The 17,688-nt window shown below is 50.3% G+C and overlaps 1 long non-coding RNA gene across 1 annotated transcript in view; it reads right to left on the reverse strand.

The window, feature by feature from the left end:
* LOC109251574 (uncharacterized) overlaps positions 1–17,688 on the reverse strand; it is a 115,350-nt gene that overhangs the window by 88,513 nt on the left and 9,149 nt on the right. The gene's annotated exons all lie outside the window — the stretch shown is intronic.

A 17,688-nucleotide genomic window follows, 5' to 3' on the forward strand; every position in this document is an offset into this window, starting at 1 on the left:
AGCACTGATTGTATCATTCGCAAATTAGCATTAGGCAGCAATTTCTGGTCCCATATAAAACTATTTAGCAATCTAGCCAAGAAAATGAAAGATGTAAAGCAAAAGCCTGGGTGCTGAACCTAATTCTCTTCCTTATCTTCTTGTTACATATTGACATATTTGAGGCCATTCAAAAGCATCCAACTTGTCTTGCTTGAGTGCAAATCAGATTATTGACAATGAAAGCCATTTAACAGGTTATTTAAATGTTGGAGTCCTATCTCAGTGGGATCTGCTGCTTGACCGGCTTCGACTGCCGAATGGTCAACTTTTGTTTGTGGGGAACGAAGGTGTTTCCCATTTATTCTGCGGGCCAAGCCAAGTGTGAGTGCTATGGGATACCTGCTCTCCTCTCACCAGCCCTACCTGAAGGTCCAACCCTGGCCACCACCCCAGACGCTGGCCTGTGAACCGGCCATCATGGTCACATCACCCAGAAGGCACAAGCCAAACAGGAGCCCCAGGACTGCCTGACTTGGCACTCTCTGAATTCTCTGTTCCTCCAGCCACCTCCACATCTCAGTGAGTCCCAACTCTTGTTCAGCAGAGCCAGTTTCTGTACATAGTTCCCTGGAAACATTCTGACGAGTTCCATCTATTTGGCAATGCTCATTATTGAGCATGTGCCTATTATGTGCTAGGTACCAATAGGTGCTAAGTACACTTCCTAAGGTCAGGGTGTGGGGCAAAGGAAATATCGTGCCAATAAGAGCAATCAAACCCTGTGTTGTGGGGGACACCGTGATATGAGAAGATCCCCGTATTTGTGGCCCGAGATGTAGGGAATATAGTCAGCAGATGACATTCATCTACAAGCTCCTTCTGGAATTGCCTCAGCTTGCCTCTTCCAAGATCATGTCTCTTCCCAGGCATCCCACATTCAGTGACCGATGACCATAGGGGTAAGAAGACCTGGCCATCTCAGCTCAACGCTTAGGGCCTCTTCAAGCCCCAAGGGTCCCCATGGGCTGTCCCTGAGTCTGCATTGCAGCCTGGCTTCTCCTGCTGCTTAATTACACTTCCCTCCCTCCCTCCCTCCTCCCCACCCTCCTACAAGTGTTGAAACCAAGTGCTCCCTTTCATCAACATCGGGGACACTAAGCTCCACCTTAGTGTCTGCTTCCCAGAAAATCCAACCCGTGCCAAGTGGAAACAAGAGTAATCCAAGAGGAAGTAGGTGCCGAGGTAGGGTTTTGAAGCCGGGTCTGTCAATCTCTACTCCACTGGCAGTAAGGACCCCATCACTCCCGGTAGGTGTTGGCCCAGCTGTCAAAACGTTCATAGGTACTGAATGCAGATGACATGTGTATACAAGGGAGTGCCTTTGCTCGTATCTGGTAGTGGAAAAACGTAAGGGAAATAATAGCCAAAAGTGCAATGGAATTCTGCTACATTGACTTGTCATCTAGAAAAAATATAAGGAAAAGATAAGAGCAATTAACCCACCGTTGGAAGCTATGGTGAAGCCACTAGGCCTCTTTGGAAACATACACAAAGGCTCATCTCTTGCCGTGGGCAGGTGGAGAAGGTGAAGACCAGGCCTTGGATGGAGTTGTTAGTATAGCTGATCTCCACAGAAGGTTAGCCTCCCAGTCCCCAATTTGACAGCTAGCTATGCCAAGGTTAGAACCCACTTGGGAAAAAATGGACCTTGACACTGGGATGGGGACATCAGAAAAACATCTGGAGAAGTCATCTCTCTCCAGGTTCCCCAGAACTCTCTGAACCTGCAGAAGGGACCCACCCCTCCCTGTCAGAGAGGTAACCCCTCCCCTTGTTTGCAGGCAATGCCAAGTTCTCTCCTAGATCATGAGCTACAGGTCCCTCAACACTGACCTCTACTTCCCACACTCCTACACTAAGATTAAATCACAACAAAGCCCAGCTGGGGTTACTGGCTCTGAAAAGAAAGGAAAAGGGACTTAGGCTAAATGCAAGACCAATCTATCCAGCATATATTTGCTCGAGCCAGGAGATTACATATGAGGTTGGAAACTGACAGTGCTTGAACAGAAGGCAACCAAAGCAAGAGGTTGAATTAGACGCAATTTGTCAACTTGGGATCACTCTTTCAGAACACGGGATTTAAAACCGTGGTGAGATCCCTGATGACGGAGAAATGTGTTACTAAGATGTCTCCTAGGAGTACGGAAGAAGCGAAGACCGACACTGAACGAGGCTGAAATGACAGAATTGCCATGGCAGATAGTGGAAGAAGGAATGAAAAGGATCTCAGAAGATCCTCAGATGGTAAGAAGGCATACCAGAACAGATGTATTCTGTAAGGCCTACAAACCAGACGATTATGCTCCAGTCTGGAAAATACACCATTCACAAGAGGCCTATGGAGTGCATCCTGTGAAGTTCAATGGTAGCTCTCCTTTAGACCACGGCTACTGGTGGAGGAGGCTGTTACAGAACTGAGCAAGGGGGACAATGGAACGCTTAAACAATAGAGGAAGGATCACAATGTGACACTTCGTTGTCAGAAGCCAAGAGGATATAATTATTGTAGTAAGTGGCAAGGTCAGAAGGCCACTGATCTGCTGAGCTACAGAGATGGTTAATAGAACACAGTGTCCCTGGGGGCAAAATAGAAGAGCAACCAACCAGGACACCACTCAATTTGTACCATCAAAAGAAATCAAAGACCGATGATAAAAAGAAGGGGGGCAGTCTCCTCGCTAAAAAGCCATGCTTCCTTGTCCAATCCTCAGCCCTGGAACGCACCGAATGAAGACAAAGTCATGTCCCAACGAGGGGGAATCCTACAACACCATAGCAAGCACACCCAGGAATAATCCCTCCAGCTCTTCCCCGGAGGGAACTGCGCCGTGCCCTGGAGAAAGGGAAATATCCAAACGTTTGGCAGACTGCGGGGCTCAGGATTTGAGCTGACAAGGATACCTGGAGGCCCAAAGAATTGCCATAGTCCCCTGGTAGCAAGAGATATAGGAGAAACATGTAATCAGTGGAGTCCTGGCCAAAGTCTGCTTCACATTGGCTCCAGTGGATTCACAGACCTTATGGTGATAATTTCCCCAACCCTCTAATGGATGCCAGAGTAGATATACTGGGAAATCGTCACACTGAGTCCCTTGCCCGTGGAATAAGAGCTATCCTAATGGGGAAGGCCAAGTGCAAGCCTCTGTAACCATCCCCCCCACCCCCGCCCCATCAAGAAAATAAACAGTAACACTGTGTCCCAGGGAGATGACAGAAATTAGTGGCTCCTTTTAAAACTCTAAGAGATGCAGGGTGGTAGTTCCCATCGCATCCCCACTTAATTACCAGCGTAGCCCAAAGCAAGAATCACAATGTAAATCCCTAGAGTTTCGGATCAAGACTATACTATCTGCATTAGAGAGTATGCCTTTTGGAAAACACTTCCCAGGATAACTACTGGGCCCTGATAAAAATGGTGTGCCTGACCATGAGGCCCCAAGTGATGGGGCTCTGTCACAATTTCCGGTGGGCCTAGAAATATTCTTTGGGGGATGGAAGTGTTTAATCCAAATCCACGCATGGCAGGGCCAGAGGACACAAGCAAGTTGCGTGAGCAGGTAGCATTGACCTCCGCGTCACTCATTACTCTCGTTCTCTCTCTGAGCTCACTCTATGACTTCAGGGGATCCCTTATGGCCATCTGACAGAGGAAGAAAAAGCCTAGGCTTCGTTCACAGATGGTTCAGCTCAGTATGTGGATTAAAGATGACAATGGATAGCAGCTGTACTATAGCCCTATTCGGGAATGACTCTGAAAGACAGTGGTGACAGGAAATCCTTTCAATGGGCAGAATTTAGGCAATGCTGATCTGGCCATCCATTTTGCACGGACAAAGAAGTAGCCCAATGTTAGAATACATACGGATTCGTGGGCAGTGTAAAAACAGCCAGGCTAGACGGTCAGGGATCTGGAACAAGGAAAATTAGTGTATTGATATCTTTTTAATTTTTTTTTCCGTATTTTATGATGCTTTGACATCATGAGATGACAGCTTTGCTCTCGCTGACTTAGAGAGACTACCCCTTCCTGGAGCTAGTTAATTCCTAGAGAGAGCAAACTATTGCCCTGGGAGCATGTTATTTCATACGCAAATAAACCCCCACCCTCTACCCTCTACCTCCACCCCGACCCTCTACTCCCGCCATCTCCTTTATTAGGCTCTCATAAGTCTTTTACATCTTGGGCCAATACTCCCCCGCGCCAATCACCCGAGGGCCAGGTACCCAACAATTCAATTTGAGACACCCACCACGGAAGGGACACTAAATGGCCAAGGAGACAAAACGGCATAGCCAGCTGACATCAGCCAGCCTCTCATCAGCTCCCCCAGGGCTGTGCTGAGGGTAAGAGGAACAGCTCAGGCACATGGAAGTTGACTCCCAGACTTCCATTTGCCAAAGCTAATGCTGCTGCCAAATGTTCAATGTGACCAACAGCAATAAAGACAAACACTGCCCCAGATACAGCACCACCCCCTGAGGAAAGCAACCAGCTAGATGGTGGCAATTGACTCCGTTAGCCCACGTCTGCCCTGGAGAGTCTAGTGATACCTTCTGACGTGAATAAACACGGATCTTGGGTTTGGAGTCGCCTTTCCTGCCCGCAAAGCCTGAGACACATCACTACTGGAGGTTATGCCCGGGGCTAGAGGTCCCAGGACAGGATCCACGAAACAGCTCCTCAGACCAGTGGGTTAACTTTATAACGAAGGAGGTGGGATAGTGGACTCGTGAGCATGGGATCCTCTAGTGCATCGGGTACTGTGTCACCTGCAAGCTGAAAGAAGGCAGGAACAACCAACGGAAGTCACCGCCAAAGTGCCATCTTAAAGGTAGTGCTTTACCCAGATGAAGAGCCACCCTATTGGACGCAGGCCACGCTTTGCATCAAAGACACACACAAAGCTGTGTACCCAACACGAAAGATACATGGGTCCAGAGACCCAGGAGGTGCAGTAGGTATGGCCCTACTTAACATCACCCCCAGTGACCCATGATGCTTCCCGAACGATGCAATTCAAGGCCCTGTGGCTTTAAGGATCCTGGTTCCCACGGGGGCACACTTCCACCAGAAGACACAGAGAGAGCCCTACCACCACATCGCTAGCTGCAACCGCCCCGGGGCACTTCAGACACCTGTGCCAGTGGGCCAGCAGCTAAGAAGAGCAGCCACCATCCTGCAGGGCGACTGACCCTGATCGTCAGGAGGAGGAGGAATGTGTTGGGTAGCCCAGGTGATGCACTTGGGCATTCTTGGCATTTCCGCACCCGATTATGGTGGTAAAGGGACAAACGCAGTGACCCCGGTCTGAGAAACGCGCAGTGACCGGAAATTCGACCTTTCAGACCCTTTAAGGGTGAGGGTTTAGGTAACGGCCCCCAAATCAGCCATTCAGACGAGCACGGGGCTAAGTGAGGCTGAGCAGAGCCGAGGAGGGAGAACGAGGTAGATGAGGGGTATCAGCTGGGACTCAAAGACCGGCTGCTGCAGCAGGGGCTGCAGTGTATCTCATTAAACTTCCTCTTCTCGACTTTCCTCGGGAAGAAAGACCCAGAGGGATCCTCTGGAAGACGCTCCCTGAACCTATAGGAAGAAGGGAGTCTGAACAGCCTGGGGGTAGACAGTGGAGGGCAGGTGACTCATTGCCCGGACCCCCTGCAAGGAAGGGCCTGCTGCCCCAGCTTCTGGGAGGTCAGTGTACAACCTCCAGCTGTCGGTTGCTTCCAGAATGGTCTCAGCGGCAGAGAACCACCCCGACCAGTGTCATACCACATCTAGTGACTGTCGTCAAAGGGCTGTAAAGGTTCTGCCCTTTGGCCCTCACTCTGGGAAATTCTGAAAAGCCAGTCTGGCCCCAGAGTCCTGGGTGGGGATGGCTGACCGCTGGCCCTGGGGGCGGACAGTAGCACCCTGGGGGACTTCCCGGTAGGCAGTGGCCTGCTCTGCTTACACTCTCTGCTCCCCTGCGCTGCCTGCCCCTCCCACCCTGGGGCACGTGCTCTAGCCCCCAGCTTCTCCCCAGTCTGCTTCTCTGGTCTCTGAGTTCTGACTTCCTCGGGACCACAAAACAAGAAAAGAGAAGGAAGACTAGCCCCCCTCTCCGCACCCCCACCGGCTCCTCCTTTAACAGAGTTCTAACGCGGACATTTCCCTCCAATTACACTCTGGATCTGCTCCGCCCACCTCTGTCTCTCAGGAGGCACATGCAAGGGGGTTTCCCTTTTGTTTTGTTTCCTTTTTCCCTATTGGTCTTCGTGTCCCGCCGGGCAGGGGAAGGAGGGGAGGAGAGACTGAGAGTGTACATCCAGAAATAACTTAAGTGTTAAAAAAAAATAAAATAAACACATAAAACAAGAAAACAAAAGCAGAAGTAGGTAGAGTTTGATGGGCTGGACTCATTCCAGAGATACCTGCGGATCCCTGCCCCTCCCGGCCCTCCCCATCTCCTTATCCCGTCGATTGCACCTGTACCCCTCTTTCCTCCCACAACACCCCCTTGGGGCTTTCCGGAGCCTCCATCACTGGCGTCTTCAGCTTTGCTCACCCGGCCGCTCTGTTCCAGGCTGGCACAGGGCCGACCCTCCACCCGATGATCGTCTCACCCCCCAAGGCACTAAAACCACAGCCGAGCTTCCCAGGCTCCTGCTCGGTTCTCACAAAGCCGCCGCCTCTCTATCACCCTGGCCTGTGCCGCGTGCCTGGCAGCGACCATCTGTCTCGTCAATCTCATTACTGCAGAATCCATCAAACTCTCTTCCACACCAACCATGATGGCTAGGGACGTTGTCTTCAACTGTCAGCCCCACCCAGTTCTTCCCAAGAGGCCTGCCCTCTCCATTAAGTTATTCTTTTATTCTCTCATTTAAGGAAGAGGTAGGAAGAGCCCATTATGTGTCAGGCGCTGTCCCGGGCACAGGGGATGAGTGACCTAGACGGACACCGTCCCTGCCATCCAGGGACTCTTACTGTACATGACGTAAGAGTTAGTCCGGAGAAAAAGCAGAGTTTTTGAAAATCCAATCCCCCAGCGTTTCCCAGCTCGAAGTGTGTGCATCCGTTCACCCACGGGGCCAGCGTGCACCGGGCTGAAAGAACCCGACCCTTGGAGCAGGGGATCCTCAGTTGAGGGGGAGAAGGCCGGAAAGGACAGTCACTGACTGACCAGGCCACGCTACTGTTCATCATTACAAGCCAGTTTAGTTAGTTGGTGAAAAGGTTGCTGTTTTCTCGTGGGGGAGAAGGGCTGTGGGGTGCTCAGGAGGGAAGTTCCTTATTCCTCACTCCAGCATCCCGCTTGGGATACCTCCTAATCATGGCGATTATCTGGAGGGGGGAGAAAAAAAAGAAAGAACGAGAAAACAAAACCCCAGATACCCTCAGTTTTTTCAGCCCTTGAGTGGATCCCACGAGGGCTCAGGAGAATGTGGTTTCTGAGCAGGGTCTCTGCTCTCACCCATGTCCACACAGGCCCCCTCTGGAGCCCAGGGCGCTCCTTCTCCCAACATGCAATAAAAAGCCAGAGCACAGGCAATTTCCTTTCAAATTAAGAAATACAAATATTTCCGGCGTGAAGAGAACCCGAGTAGCAACTCAGAAAGTATGCGGTTAAGTCCCTCTTATCAATTTACAATATAAAAACATCTCATGCATATAAAAGTGAATTTTGGTAGCGGCGGCCTCCCAACCATTCCTGGGTGTTTTTCTGCACCCAGGTTAGTACATATTTACACGTCGAATGCACACAGGATTATGCCGGAGCCAAATACTGAAAGAAAACATGCGGTAAATGGTTGCTTTAATAAGTCCTGTTCCATTGAAAGGAAATAAAACCTGAGTATTAATGAGATATAATTATATATTTAAAATCTTTTCCCTTGTGCAGTATATAGGATTAATGCCAGTAAACTCACAAACTGCAACATTCTACCCCATTACATCTGCAATGATTAGAGATAGTTTGAACATCTGGCATATAATCTGTGATAGAAAACAGCATTCTGCACTTTAATGGACGTCTGGAGGCTACACATATCTGATTTTATTTCTTTCTGTTAACTCTTTCGTGGGAGAGGAAGATTTGGTGACCAGGATGCCTCTTTCTTCCCCTCCCGCTAGACCAGCCCCCACAGTGCTGGGCTTCCTGGCCGCTTGGGACTGGCTCTTCACGTTTTTCCACAGGGGGCTCAAAATGGAAGCCACCAGATCTGTCAAAAGGTATTTACACTCCCCACAACTGAGCAGCATTACTATTCGGATTCGCAAACCTTTAAGAACTTCTCCCAGTGAAAACCGGGACAATTTCCTCATTATCGGGGAAATCAAAAACACAAAAGTAAAGCAGTATCCACAGTTTCATTGATATTTCAAAGGTATTCCTCACGCCGTCCCTCACGTTGGTTCCCTTTAATAATCGTGCACGCGGTAACTTGCCCGTCGAGGCTGAGGATTCCAATATTTGTACATTTTTGATGCCTCTTAAGTGTGAGTAGGTAAGAATGTCTTTGACTGGCACAGGCTTTCATTGAAAAAATTAGATGATTTTTCTGCTTCGCGTTGGGTGTGTTTAGCCCCAAGCTAAACAAGGAAGGTTTTAGCCCTACTGCGTTTCTGTAGGGAAAAGAAAGATCCTTTGGTGAGATGGCAGAGAGTGACAGCATTAGCTTTTGCTGTATTTATTCAAACACTACCTAATGCCAACACCCAAGCAAACTTAGAAATTGAACCGTATGGCCAAGAATGAGGAGCGATTGAAGGGCAGCCCCAGCTAATCCGGGGTGGCCGCGGAGAGGCCGGGGCGTTTGCGAGAGAGCCTGTGTCCTGAGTGGTCCCCAGGCCCGGGCTGGCATGAGAACATGCATGGAAATGTTCCAGTGGTGAGTAGATTTGGGGGTGAAATAATCATTTTCATGCCTCGAATTTAATGGCTGGTGCTGAATGTTGTAATAAAGGCCATAGTTACTGCTCATAACTACCGGTGTAATAAGGCGAGATCCTGGGCCTTCAGACCCTTCCAGCAATAATTCATGTGGGAATTAAGAAGCCTTAATGAGTCGAATGTGTCACTTGGGACCTCAGAAATATAGTCCTTCGTTAAGGAGAAAGCAGAAAGGACTCGCCAGAATGGAAATCATGCGGAGAGTTATTGAAGGCCACAGATACAGACTTTTCTCTTCCCTGGTTTCTCGGACTTGGTGACCTCTGCTCTTGGCTCCTTGTTTGCCTTCTATCCTAGACGTTAAGCTCCTTGAGGGCAGATTCTTGGGACTTCCCTCTGGCAGAGCCATGAGCCTCAACCAGGGGCAATACTTGCCATCGCCTCTCCCCCAGGGGATATATGACAGTGTCCGGAGACACGTTTGATTGTCACGACTGGGGGTGCTACCCGCATCTGATGGGTAGAGGCTGAGGCTGCCGCCACAATGCACGGGACAAAGAGTTACCAGGCCTGTGAGGGCAAGGGTGCCGCTGTGTAAGCCTCCTACCGAATGATTACTTCTGGTTCTCAAGGGCAGATTCTGTCTCTGGACTCCTTGGGGACAACAGACGCCACAGCCAGCCTGAAGGTACTAAGCTGAAGTACGTTCCCCACCCTGGCCCGTGATGGGTCCACCACATTGATTTGGGGGCAGCGGAATTTCAGATCCAGGAGCCTTCGTTAACTTGCTCTTAAATAGTTGGGAAAGAGAAATTCAGATAAGGAGCAGACAGACCTTACCTTGCTCAGTCTGTGCACAAAGGATTTGCTGAGCACGAGCTCTGTGCACGGACACCATGGGGCACCATTTTTAGAACCTTTTAAGACAAGCAGCGTTCAAGTGTCCCAGCCCCACCCTGGGGACGCCAGCAGTGCCACGCTGGTCGCAAATGGTCGCCGGTCCTTCAGCAAAGCAGGGTCAGCAGGACACCCACTTGTCCCCACTTTGTAGCCTTTAGCGCCAGTTGCTGAACACATTCAGATTTAATGAAAGGTTTTCGTTGAAAACAATCCTAGATTTCTGATTTTTTTTTTTTTTTCCTGTTTAAAATCTAGCTGGCGTTCGGATCCTAAAACCTTTACGGCCGTAGCGTTGGTGCCGCAGAACCAAATAAAAAGGTCCTCCGTCCCCACTTCTCGCCCTTAATGTAATCCAGATGTCAAGTTAACATCAGCCCCAGCCCCAACCTCGTGACTTGGGGCAGGTCCAGAATCATTGCCGAGGAGCCTTGGGGCTCAGGACTTCCGGCTTCAGCCACGTTCGGGAGCTCCTCGTGTCTCTTTATTTCCCTCTGCTTTTACAGTCAGCCAAACCCTGTTCCTCTGAAACTCCCTTTCACCTCCACGCAGAGCATCGCTTCCTGGAGGTCGCTTGGGCAGAGAGCTTCACTAATGGGGCAGGAGTGATCAGCTTGGGGGGAGGAGGCAGTGCGGAGCACGGGGCTTATAGCATTGCACATAGCAGAAAATTTAACACACAGTAATAGATTTCTCTCTTCCTTTCCACAAACTTGGACTTCGCATTTTCTCTTAGCACCAGGATGCCCCTCTCTCCTGATTTTATTGCTACTCCAGCAACTCCAATAAATAGGTCCTAGCACTTTGTTACACCAAGCAGGCCGGCCGCCTCTCCCTCTGACCCCAGACTCAGTGCCAGCCCCCCGCTGCCCACCATTGGCCAGTGTGCGGGCTCGCTCTTAAGCTCAGCAGCTGCACTGGTCCCCAGGCCACCTTCTCCAAATTTGAGCCTGGGGAACAAAGCACAGTTGTTTCCCCGCTGATGTGAATTGTGTCACCTACCCCTACAGACACCTATCTTTAGAAGGCAGAAATGACCTCAGTCACTTCTACTTCTAAACGATTTTCCTCTATTATATGGAAGTGTGGTTGGTAAGGCGTAAGCTGACCTCCGCCCTCCCTGAAACTGGGTCAGGCGACATCATACTGTCTGTTCTCCTCAACTAAGTATCTTTTTTTTTTCCTTCCTCGCAAAGGTGGTTACTCTATTGGTGATTAGTGTGTGTTTGATTATTTGATTGATGTATGTCTTTTCCACCAGGCTGTCAGTTTCAGGAGGGCAGAGACAATGCCACATTTTTGCTGACCCCCTGGCACAGTGCCTAACCACATACTACTCAGTACTACGTGTGTGAAGGAGGGTGGATGTTTCAAGGGACCAGGTCACGTCATTGCCTTTCATCTTCTCTACAACCTTGGGGTGTGTGTGTGTGTGTGTGTGTGTGTGTGTGTGTGAGTGTGTGTCCACAGGACCTGGGAAACATGATGCACTCTTGTCTGTTACTATCCCCTAGACGCAGTGACCTTGTGCATATCCACAAGCTGCGGATAGAATAGGTAACCCCGTATCTGGGTCCCCACACACTAGCTGATCTGGAATCAGGAATTTTTTATTGAAATCCAGGAGACTTCCCCTCTGGAGACTCACTTCCTTTTCTGGGCTCCCCTCTGCCCCCATCCGATGTCTCAAGTTCTCCTCTACCCACCTCCCCCGCCAAGCTCCCAACCCCAAGGGGCTGGTCTCCAGGGCAGAAAGGCACTTCAAAAGCTCAAAGGCCCTAAAGATAAGGACACATAGTTGGAACACTGCATGGAAAGAGTGTCTTTGGTAGTGTATGGCCCGTGGTGGCCACTCTTGGCATACCTCTGTGTCACCAGCTACCACTGTTTTGACCTTGTCCAAATGGAAGGCTTGCTCCAAGGGCCATGTCTGCTCTCTTCATCAGGGGAGAGGGACTTTTTGCTTTGCCCTTTCCAGCAATGCCTTTTCCCCAACCTCTCCTCCTGCTACTTTCTTCCAACTCACCATCTGGGTCCAGAGGCACAAGCCTTGACATTGAGCATATGTAGAACCAGCCTCACTGTGCTCTCTCCAAGGGCAGTCAGCGACATACCAAAGTACAAAGGCCTCTTCCTTCTCCAGCTCTCAAAAAACAGTATCTGCAGTTTATTTCATCCATCGACTCATTCAAAACCAAAGTAGTTACGGAGCCCCTCCTCTGTGCCAGGCCTTAGGCTGTGGGGCAAACACAGAGCGAGGTGTTATCAGTCCCTTGGAAGGAAAGAACATCCACACTGCTGACATTACCCAAGAGAGAGGATAAATGTCCGAGAGGGAAGTGACAGAGACCCCGGAGTACATTCTGGCTGTGATCCAGAAAGGCTCCCTGTAGGAGACTGCCCTGTTGTGGTCCTCAAGGTCTTATAGGATTGAAAGCAGAAGGAAGCAAGCCAGGCCAAGCAAGCCAGCTTCATCCGTTCATCAGACCTGTCACACCTTGACTTTGAGATTTACCCAGATGATAAAGCCCTTTCTGGAGACCATCCTTTGTTTCCAACTAAACTATGGGATTTTTCTATTTCATTCAACGAATTTGAGCAAATGAGAGCTAGTTCTTCCAAGGGTCTGGGAAGTGCTGGAAATGCTAGAGTGGCCCAGAAAGAGAGGCCGGCAGGGTCAGGTCAGGGTGAGGATGCTCTGGGTGGGGGGGCCCCGGGGCTGTGGTGTGGATGGAGGCCAGGTCAGAAATGAGGCCAGGGCTAGGAGCTTGGATTGAGCCCTGTGGGGAACATGCCTGAAGGCTGATGTATGCAGACTCGCACCTTCTCCTCCGTGACACTCATCCAGGAGTTTCAGAGACAGGACAAACGTCAGGCTTTTGGAAGCATCACTGTTTCCAAGTGGCTCCAGGTCTGGAGAGGAGCAAAAGGGCTCCCTTGTGTTGATCACTGCAGCTAGATTTCTATTGAAAAATTACTTTATTGGTTTTTATTTTATACCTACTCTATTTCCAAAGGGATCTTGAGGCAGCTTCTCATAAAAATTGGTATATCTATTTACACAGGCTGGTTAAAATACAGATAAATTTTAAAGCTCAGCAGCCAGATAAGGAGTGGGAAAGCTAATGACCCAGTGAGCCAACATCCGCCGCCCCCTCCACCTCCTTGGCCTTTCTGGGATTGGCCCTTGTGACTTTTCCAAGACCTCATCTCTAGTGGACCCATCCCCTGTGTAGAGGAGCTGGGCAGGAAACACTCTCCCGATTTTATAATTTTATAACAGAGCCACCGGAGAAGTTAAGTAACATCAAGCGGAGCTGGGGCAAGTGCCCAGACCTGATTCTCTTCATTTCTTCTCCTTCCTCCTGAGAGCGATGGTGGCCAGACACAGAAGGGGTCTTCGAGCTTCAGTTGTGGCTCCCGGCACAGACATCCCAAATGACTACACCTAATTTGAAGCAAGCCTGCCAGGGAGGAAGTGGGCACTTGCCTCTTCCAAGCAAGGGCTATCGGAGTTCTTAATTTAATTGCAACGACATACCTTCGTGCACGTGACAAATGGAGCCGGAGGAGGTGGTGGGCACAGTGCTCGCACTTCCTCCACAGGCACCGAGTTGGGCACGGCTGGCCCTTTAAGAGCTATCTCCTTCCCTCTGATCTGTATTACAGGTTTGTGGGTGGGACGCAGCTCTCTCTCCTAGACTGTCTGTTCATCCTCCCTGGGTGTCTCCGCAACGGTCACTGGAAGTGCCACATATGGCCTGCCACAATCTGTTATGAGAATAACAGAGGATCCGACGTGCGATCGTGAAAAGTATATTTTGCTCTCCCCCTGGTCTAGTACAGGGTGAGCGAGCGCAGTGTGGGAGGGGCTGTGCTATTTTGCTTCTTAGGTCCAGTTCAGCTGTCAGTCTATCCACACAACAGACAGACAAGCCGATGTCTGCAGAGGGCCAGGCAGATTGAGAACAAACACCTGGCTTTAAACGTGTATCTTTCTAGTTCACTTATGAATCATCCCATGGAGACTTAGGTCCATAAGGCTGGTGCCCAGTAGACGGGGGTCCCAGGCACAGTGAGGGAGCAGGACACACTTTTGGGGCTGCATGAATTCAGTGCCCACTTATCATCAGAAGAATCCCAGAAGAAACAGAAATGAACATTTGTGCATTTTTTTCTTGTACTGAAATTATCTTTTTTTTCCCCTTCTTCTTCTAGAGAAACACAGCACTCCCACACCTTAAGGGAGGGAGCCAGAGACGGAGTGGTATGTAATGCAAATCCATTCTAAGAAGGTTGTGGGGGCCATCTGGTGTCCAATGCAGACAGGGCCGGCTGCGGGAGGACCGGGGAGGACAAGGGACAGGGTGAGAGAGGGGTGCGGGGTAAGAGGTGGGCTCCTTCTTGTCCACATCAAGAAACAGCCCATCAGGAGGGTAAGAAGGGGAGGGGGGATCACCTTCTGTTGTGGGAAGGAGATCAAAGCAGGAAAGATAATGTCTCCGCAAGTAAAGGGTGAACTGATAGCTTTGCTGCTGAAGGCAGCCTGGGGGAGGCATAGGCTCAGGCCGCTGGATGCCGTGGGAGACTTAATGACCGGCTGGGTGGGCTCCTTCAAAGAAACAGCAAATCCTTAGATGAGCTGTTCGGGCTTCGGGCACGTATAGACACTCACACTTCCTGCGAGTTATCCCTCTACAAGATGTAGTCCCCATCACCAGCTTTCTACGTGGAGCTGAAATAATTCATCAAATATTTGGAATGTGTAATTAAATATCTAATGCCAATTAGCAAATTACTAATGAAATAATCAGGGGCTTTTATGGTTTCTAGTTCAGCTCGAATTTTAATTCTAAGTGGTTATTGATTCTAAATAGAGTAGAATCTGAGTTACAAAACATTAGGTATAAGGATACGAAATGCAGAGTGAAAAAAAGGTTGCAGGGCTGTGGTTGGGGAACGCTGCTGGGTGCTGATCACCACCGTGTCCCTGCAGCATGGGCGGGAAGCCAGTGGAGGCCACGCGGTGCCCTCTGTCCAGCATCAGTCGAGGAATCAGAGGAGACCCGCGGAGGTTCACCTTGGAGCGCCCTGGGGCCTGCAGGGCACGTTTCCCACCACGGTGCTACCGGTCACAGCTGTGTGATTACAGACCAGAGAGACGTAGGACACCTTACCGTGCTCCCCCAAGACCCTGCTCCCAGAGGCCCTGGGAGGTGGGCAAGGGCGGCTGGAATGTGGAATGTTCCAGGCTGCCTTGCTCCTTCAGGTTGGGAGGTCACAGCCGCAGTCTTGGGAATTTTCGCGTGTGCAAGAGCAGGCTGCAAAGCACTTTCGCTGGACTATAGGTTTGGACTGGGTGCGTGGTGTGCAGGGATGCACGCTCACCAACGGCGGGTGAGGTGCTCATTAGCCATGGGGAACAGGGGCACAGGTTTAACTATGGGCTACAGAGTAAGCGGTTACTTCGGGGGCTGAGATGCAAATGAATATTCTCTGCAGGGTTGTTGAAAGAAGTGTGAGCTGAGCCACTGATGAAGACAACTTTTTTTTTTTTTTCCAAATGCCCTTCTCCTTTGTATGGAAAATAAGGTGCTAATCACACACTGACTTTGAATATGGAAGCAGGTTTCTTACTGTATGTTCTTGACAGATTTTTAGAGAAGCTAAAGTTACTAGAAGGCAGGAAAAATAATGTAACTCCACTTTTCTAAGAAATATTTTTCTACCAATCTTATTCCCCTCATTCCATATCTAATAAGCTACGCTATCGCCCTTACAAATAATCACCATCGCTGTCACCCTTAATTATGTGCCTTATGCAGAGTCTCTCGCAGGAACTTGGTCGCCCACGCCAGGTCCAGGTCCTGTCGTCTTCACAAACAGCCCTTCGGGATATACTATCGTCCTCCTCCTCCTCCTCCTCCTCCTCCTCCTCCCCCTCGCCCCTCCTCCTCATCTCCATTTCGCAGACCAGGAAATTGAGGCTCAGAGACTTCCAACAACTTGACTAAGTTTGTGCAGATACTAAGTGCCAGAGTCAGGCTTCCACCCAAACATATCTGTTGCCAACACTGTGACATTTACCATGCTGTCACTTGCAATAGTAGATGATCCCTGAAAACAAACCAGCCAACAGTGTGGGGACAGCCTTGCCCGGGATTCACACACAGCCTCATTCATGGGCAGGTGTTCAGGCAGTATCAGGACAGGGAGTCGAGAGGTCATGTCTTGGGGCACTTTGGAAGGTGCAGAAATGCCAAAGGAAGGGAGGGGGCTGAAGCAGAAGCCAAGCCTGTTCCGGCGGCCCTCCGGGCTGCCCTTCGTGACTGACGCAGGCCGGTACCCGTGCCCACTCCCACCCGAGCCAGGCCAGAGAGGAAGACCTGGCTGCCCTTTCCCAGCCCCCTGCAGCACCTGGGAGCAAGAGAGAAGCTGTGCCACGTACAGCTCGGGAGTGATTTAAACACTCCTCCAGCTCAAAGGGGAATCTTGGATTTCATTAATTAATACATCAATAGAAGCCAATGGAGAAAAACATGTCTTGTTATCTGGCTTCTCAGATGCTAGACATGGGCTCATTAGCCTTAAGCATATCAGCCCGATAACACTATTTATTCCATACAGAATAATGATCTACTTTAGGGGAATGCCGCAGTGAACCGAAAGGCCGAGTCCTTCCATTACCACCGCTCACCCGCACAGGCCTGCGCGTTATCGCCATCCGCCATAAGGATGGCCGGCACATGGCCCGTGGCTCTCACGACAGCCCCGCAGAGATGAGCCCACGGGACCCGCCCAAGGTCGCACACCGATTCGGAAGCACGGCTGGGATGCAAGTTCGGGTCTGTCCAACGAAAGAATCTGAGTTGCTTCCGTGGTTCCACGCAGATTCGCACGTGAACTCCCACCCAGTAGAGAAAAGAAGCCAACCCAGTAGAGAAGAGAAGCCAACACGGTAAAGGAAAGGAAGCAGCAGGCACTGAACCCGCCTGTACTTAACCACTGACCGATGTCTAATAAAGATAAGCAAGTTAACAGATTGTGCCATTGTTATTTCCGATTTAAATAACACATTCTGTTTAATGGCAGTGTCCTCAGAAGGGGCCATTAGAATTCCAATGCCGTCCTAAACCAGTGGGGGGAGGGGGGAACCAATACGAAAAAATAAGCATCAGGCATTATTTGCTTAGGCTCACACAAGGCTCTCTGAGCTGCTAAGGGCCGCTGGTAAAGAAAGCAGCCATCAGTTAAATGATGACCCTATTAGTGGTAAGAGGGTTCTCTGAACCATGCTGATCCGTGGGTCGGGGGCAGGTTGGGGGCTTACTGCCCCGTATCACCAAGTCTGCAGTTCTGGGATTGTAAATGAGGGACCCCACCTGCAAGGCAGGAGACCTCTAGGAAGATCTGTTTCCCTATTGTTTGCAACTTCATCCTTCTGCACTTTCTGGTCTTAGAAACCCCCAAAGAGCCACCAATCCACCCCACTACACAGACCACAGGTTCAGCCAGCCATCATTGGATCAATCGGTCAACCTCACAGCAAGCCCTTCGTGATCTCCCCTCCCATTCTGGACACCCCAGGATGCACGGGAAGAGTGATTCAAGAGCCTGGTCCCTGGTCCTTTCAGTGGAGGGAGCCCAGGCCAATGTGTGGTCAAGCCACGCGACTTGGATCAGAAAGGCCATGGAAGCTCAGAGGAAGAGGGACCGCTGAGGTCTGCAGGAGCCATGGAGGGCTTCCAGGGGAAGAAGGGTCTAAACTGAGTCCTGAAGCACTGCTACAGAGAACAGTGTGGACGGGCCAGAGCTTCCAGGGACACCGAACTGGGGGCGTGCAAACAGATAAAGCTGGTGGACCCAAGGG

This window comes from Panthera pardus, unplaced genomic scaffold, assembly GCF_024362965.1.
Source record: "Panthera pardus isolate Hobbes unplaced genomic scaffold, ASM2436296v1 HiC_scaffold_18, whole genome shotgun sequence".
In the NCBI taxonomy this organism is placed as follows: domain Eukaryota; kingdom Metazoa; phylum Chordata; class Mammalia; order Carnivora; family Felidae; genus Panthera; species Panthera pardus.